The following is a 6,945-nucleotide window of genomic DNA, read 5'->3' as shown; positions in this document are numbered from 1 at the left end:
GATAGAAGCGGAACTTCCTGTTTGATTCCTTCAGAATAAGAGCGGGAGGCTCAAGCGGCACATAGTAAAGACTGAGAGTCGTCTGCATAATCGTTCCGCAGTAAACGTTGAAATATGGGTGATACAAATGATTCAAAATGTCCTCCATCTTTCATGTCTAAAACCCAGTTAATAGCCGTAACTGACGTATACAGAACATGTTTCACTGAAGATTTCATGTGTCCATTTTTGCCATTACAACATGAAGGCTTAGCTGAAGACAGAGTAAACATTATGCTTAATATATGCATATTTTTCCTATAATTAAACAGGTTTAATTGAGAAGGTTTGACTCCATTTTATCTTTTATTTTATTTTTGTCAAACCAACAACTAGAAGTTTTAATAAAATCACTCTAAAATGACAAATAATCAATCCATTACCGAAAAGGAAACATGACATATGATATCACATCACTGAAAGGAAAAGAAGAAGAAGAAACACTATCTTTCGCAGCTTTTATGTGGTAAATGTGTTCTGGAATATATCTAGTGAGACCCAAAAGAAAACAGTGGCTTATGGGAGGGAAACTACAACTGTCATATGTCATATTGCGTGTGTTTGGTTATTTTAAAATCCTCTATTTATTCAGTGCAGTCAGAGTTTATGTTCCTTGTTTCACCATTGCAGCCATTACATAAGCAACACTGTTAAATAAAAGATGCTTTTCATAAAAGTTTTAAATGTGCCATAAAGAGAACAAGTGAGACATCTGACTTGAAATAGGCTTTTGCCAGCTTGTTCTCAAAGGAAAGGTAGTGCATTCCGTAAAGATAAGTGTTTCTGTACGGTTACAACTATAACATGAATTTGAGTGATTGATATTTGTTTGATACCATCACTAGAAAATTGCAATGATTTACCAATCCAATGCACAAATGTATGTGACATTATTATTTTTAAAAAAATAAGAAGAATGAATATGTGAAATATGGCCTCACAGGAAAAGCTCCCTGGTTTGAATCTCTGTGCCTTTCTTTGTGGACTTATGGTTTCCCCGTGTATAGTTTCTCTCCAGGTACTCAAATTTTCACTGTCCAAAAACATGGATGTAAGGTTAACTGATGGTTATAAAGAATTAAGGGATTCTGCTATTTAAAAAGTGATTGATAGCAACTCCCATTGTTAATATAACCCTCATCATCATCTCACCGTCATGTGTCATTTTTATGTCTTCAAACACAACTGCTTTGAACAATTTGTCTGGCATGTTGGGGTTTTTTTTAGGTTTATTACTCAACCCTAATCTGGATATTGTTCAGAAACTTTGATGAAAACATGGGTCCCGTTGTACAATATTTCATACAAGAAGAGAGAATATGGGAAATTAAGTGCAAAAGCGATATAAATAAATGATCAAGGTAAACATTTATCTTAAAGATCAGGGTTCAATGGATCTAGTGGTAGCATTAAGGTTGTTAGATGAATTTAGACTGCAAGCAGGTCAGCTGACAATAATGCCACTGTTAGACCCACCAGAAAAAAATTAAATGCCTGTGAAATGTATGAAATGTGTTTCAGCAACTGTGAAACAAACGTTGACCTTTTCTCAACATTTCTGTCTTAAGTGGACCATCGCTGGTATTCTGTTTCTGTGTGAAATTCATGTGTTTGAAAGGAAAGATTTGAGATTAAAACTGGCAATTTCAAACTTTTGTCTTTACCATGTTGTAATTTAAGCTTGTGTGTTTTATGTATACCCCTTGAAAATAAACCATGCAGTTGTGAATCAGTTTCGCTTCACCTCTCGTCATAATCAGTTCAGCCGTGAGAAGAAGCCGTCACAAGGGACTGGGTTCATGGCTTTTTAAGGTCAGCCAAGAAAAATAATCAACCTAAAGCAACTCAGAGAGGAGCCAGATGACAATAGCAGTAGTTTAGTTAAAAATTCTTCACAGCGATTTCGTGCACAAAAAACACCTGAGTAACCAGGCTATGGAACCACAGAGCTTCACGTTGTCTAAAATGCTAAAGAAAGACAAAATTGTGTCCCAGACAAATCAGAATTTTTCCCAAGTTTAAAATACCATCAGTAATGAGTAAACCTTTGCCTCACAAACTATCGAAGGGTCTATGCTGAAACAAGAGGTCTATTTTGCTTAAGAACCTTCCCAGCTTTGTAAAATTAACCAGAAGTATCAGAGCAGAAATCATAATAAGAGCTGTTCGAATTCTCCAAATACTTAGGAAAGGAGGTCAAATGCTTCCCGTAAGATCTGCTTTAGGATAGGAAACACTGGACCAGAGAAGGGAGATAATTCAGTCCCACAATCCCCTGCGGCCGCAAATTTCCTAGCGATGCTCAGTTATTTTTATCCAGTCATACTAACTGTGATTCCTGTGGATAGAAAAGAGAACAGGAAGATGTGTTTGAGCAGCCTGTGACACCAATAAATGACACTTTTTAATACTTTAACACTTTTTGATAATACAGTAATATTCTGTTTTATCTCTCATGCACTATAGATGAGATAACATTGGTGTAATAATGTGATGAGATTGCAGCAGACCAAGATCCAAAGCACCGTTTGTAAAATTCTAGTTGAACATTGCAGACCTACATCACAACTAAGCATAAGTGTGAGTGGATGCTCACTGCAGCATAGTTGTTTTTCCTTTGTCCTGACATTTTCTTTCTCTCCAATTTCTCCTTAAAGGGGAACTCCGGTATTTTAGTAATGAGTAATGAGGAATTCTACACACACCTCTACTGGGACCACTTCATCGACATGCATGGCTGCAGCACAGCTCATCCACTCCATCTTACTCAAAGTTGTCGTTTACATTGTCAAAATTTTATAAATATCCTGCCATGTTGCACAAAACTAGCAGTAGCGAACTCCGTGTGGAGTTAGCTGACTGTTACAGAGAAAGGAGTAAATAAACTGTGCTCCAGGGGGGCGTGTGGATGAAGTGGTCCCAGTAGAGGTGTGTGTGGAATTCCCTCCATTAGCTCTCCTATAGCCGCAAGTAGCCACATAACAGCACCTATGAGCTAAAAGAGCTATAGTACATGTTCGTTCATTCATTCATCTTAAAGTATTGGTGAAATAAAGACAGATAATGCCTTATTTAGAGGCTGCATCGTCCCTGTCATGTTCACTCCGTTATATGGATATACGATCGCGAGTTATTTTCTCGTATTTCATGCCAGAATTAAGGTCTAGGTTTAAAAATACTGTATAATAAATTCCCCTTTAACTTCATAATGTTTGTCGTCAAGGTAAAGGACAAGAGCGTAAGAAAAGCAGTCTAGCAGGTAATGTTTTTTACTTTTTGTGGCGCTGCGGCATTTCAGCTCATCTTTCACTGATTGAGTACGGCTGCGGTGATCATGGGGGAACAAAACAACAACAAAAAAAGTTAATTTTACTGGGAAAAGTCGAGCGTAACAGGATCCTGACCTGGGGACCAATTCATTTTACTATTTGGTGTGAGGTGCAGCAAGAGAGAAAATAACAGACGATGAACACTGGGAAAATTTGCCTTAGTGGCAGAAGATCAGAAACATGCTGCCCCCAGAGTTTAAGTGTGATAAGTGAATTTGAGAGATTGCATGGGTGGTGAATAAGTGGAAAGTGGAGCAGAGATGACTTGTGCTTACTGAGAGGTTTCCTGCTGACCTAGGCCTAAAGCAGCTTAACTAAGCAAAGATTTAAGGTCACCTGAGCCTACACTGACAATAAGCTCATCATACAGGAAGACTTTTAAGTGTAATCTCGAAAGAGGGTGTCAAAGTGAGAGCTAAAAAATCAACCACATTTCACAAAATGCAATGAAATTCAAAACACACAACATTCCACAAAACAAATTCATTCATTCATTTGCCATTCCGGCCTCAACCTAGAGACAGCAGAGGGATAGCATTTCAGAGTGTAGCTGTTTTACTTATCACTAAGCAACACTGGAACTCTTATGACTACTTTAGCTGTGGAAAACAAGTTTTGGCTATAACACGTCTCTTAAAATAGCCTGAGAGCACTGAATACGTTCAGATCAGAATTTTTTTTTGCTGTGACATGAACAGGTTGTTTAGTTATAAACAATATAAGATATAAAGGGAAATGTATTGAAAACTGGTTAAAGAAGGAAGTATATGTAACAAAAATATTCAAAAGCAATAATAACACTAATGGTATTATGTCTACAAATGTGTCAACAATGTAAGATATAATTAAAAATGTATTATTAACTTTAAATCTCACACATATTCCCCAGGTATAGCTCATCGGTTATTTAAATGTAGTAGACCTTTGCGCTACAATGGAAGGACGTATCAAAGTATTTTGCATATCTTCAAACTGTTCTCAAAATTGGTTGTTAGCTTTAGTTGCCATTTATGGATCAGTTCCTGGGCTTAACTAGTTTCAGCTGACAACTTGATGTAGAAATCAGATATTATTGTCATAGGTAATACTGCAGGGACAGATAGTAATATTCTGTGAAGAAAAATAATAGAGTTTCAAGATCAAAGTTACATATTTGCATGAAACAAAGCTCTAACCATTCCTTGAAATGTGAAGATGAAGAATGACAGAGCTAAGAACCTGTGGTACTTCCAGATCCAGACTGATAAACTGGATAATATATCATTTCTATGCAGAAATACCACCAAGGTCTCTGGATACAAGCTCACCTTAGATATACAAAAAGACAGACATTAAATGTCATCTACTGGCTTAATCTCTGAGGACAGTTCTGGCCTCTGGTGTAGCTGAAAACTGTGTCCCAATTCAGGCTACAGTCTTTGAAAGACCCAGTCCACAAAGACGTGTCCTTCAAAGATTGCCTATAAGTCTTCTTAAAACCAAAGTACATATTTTTCATGTGGTAAATATTTATAACTATAACTATATATATGAATATACACATATTTCACAACATAAATGAGGAAGGAAATGCAGTTGAATATGAGTTTTAGATATGACTGAGTTTGGCAGCTACTGTTAGCAATAACATGATTTGGTTCTCTGTACACTCAGTGGGATAATACTCTTTTCACTGTGTGAGGGCACAGAGTGATGTGCAGCCTGATGACATAGCAAAGATATCTGTCCCTCTGAGCTGCATGTAGTCCATAAAACATTGAATGGCTGATAAATTTCTTCAGCTAAACAGAAAAAAACTGAAGTGCTTGTTTCTGCTTCTGCTGGTTTTGGTCCAGAGCTTATACAGTCTTTCATCTTTAATAAAAAACACCTTTGCTTAATCTTGATGTCTCTTTGAGCTCGGTTTGTGCATGTAAATCAGACATGTCCAAAGTCCAATCATGGCCCAAGGTATGATTTCATTGGGCTTCCATGTTGAAATGTGCTGTTTGTGGCCCGCCAGTTATGTCAAACAGTGTGAATAAGGCATTAAGCTCAATGTGTGGTGGGGCCAATGTGTGACTTGTTCTATGGAGCCGGCCTTCAAAGTTAACGCACATGGAAACTGCAGTTAAAAAAAGGAAAGTAGACTCTGAGGGCCGTAGCTTTCAAGAGAGATGGAAACCACTGTTGCTGTCCATAAATAAATCAATGTAAGGAGACACTACCAGATGAAGCATGCTAATGCATCTGACATCAGAACAATCAGATCAAAAACAAAGTTTGGACAACCCTGACATAAACGGTTTAGTTTGCCCCGTTATTTTTTTTTTAATCAATTTAGGACAACTGCCTCATAGAGTTGGAAATGACTGACCATACTTTTAGTTTCATCTTGACCGGATTAGTGTAATTCCCTTTTCACTTGCCTGAGAACTTCATCTGTGCTACATCTCTGCTGCACATGTCTACAGCTGTTCCAGGCTGCTGAGAAAGACACCCTGAAGGCTCCATATAACACCGGTCTGATTTCTTTACGTTGACTCCCCATCGGTTTCAGAATTTAGATTGAAATCCTTGTTCTAACTTTCAGAGCGTTGAATGGTGGAGCCCCCCTGTGTGCATTAGACTTTCTGCAACAGTAAGGGGTTGTTCGTTGTCCCTCAATATCCCTCAACCCCACAGAAGCACAAAAAAGAAAAACTGCTTTTTTGAGATAGTTACCCCTAATTTTGCCTAATTTTTATTGTCTGATTGGCTCTTATTTCTACTGTTTGATGTTTTTATCATGTTTTTGTTTAATAACTATGAAGTGCTTTGTTTTTCCTTTTTTTTTTTAAATTTAATTTCCTCTTTTTTATTTTCATCTTGTGGAAGCACTTTGTGATATTTATTCTTGAAAAGTGCTATACTTTATAAATGAATATGACTTACTTGTACGTACATGGCTGTCATAACTATACCAACTTCCTTTTAACCTGCTTAACTGGATCATATAACGCATGATTATTTTAATCAGGTACATAATATACGCTTCATTTTAACTTGATTCTTGAAAATCTGTCATGTTTTCGTTTTCTAGGAATGACATGTTTTTGTTAGCTATTCCAGGGGAGAAAACACCCGAAAACAAATGGTGAATATTATAATTTCATGAACCTTCCCTGTCAGCTCATCATTTATAAGAACTTTTAGATGTGTATTATGTGGAAGTAGCATCTGACATGCACAGTTGCCATTCTGCAAACTAACTTTTATTTTCTTGTCTTTCCCACCTTTTAGTTTTTCATCTCAGTAAACAGATGCAGTCAAAGTGTACACAGATGTATGCCTAAGCAAGCTTATACAGATGAAAGCTGAGGGGGGGGCACATTTGGCAGTGGCAACTCATCAATACTCCTCCTCGCCTCAGGATGTGACAGTGGTGAACATTTTGGATGAGGAATCTCTAATAGCTTAGGATAAGATTTACGCATTATTTCGTGTACATGGTGTGACACCGTGAGCATGACTTCATCCAGAAAGAAGACGAGAAGAATTACATTCAAAGATGAAGAGTCCCACATTTCTTGAAAGATTTACGTAATAATATTGGCAC

The sequence above is a fragment of the Leuresthes tenuis genome, unplaced genomic scaffold, assembly GCF_036924035.1.
Source record: "Leuresthes tenuis unplaced genomic scaffold, fLeuTen1.0.hap1 SCAF_16, whole genome shotgun sequence".
Classification (NCBI taxonomy): Eukaryota; Metazoa; Chordata; class Actinopteri; order Atheriniformes; family Atherinopsidae; genus Leuresthes; species Leuresthes tenuis.
Note: the sequence above shows the minus strand (reverse complement) of the source record.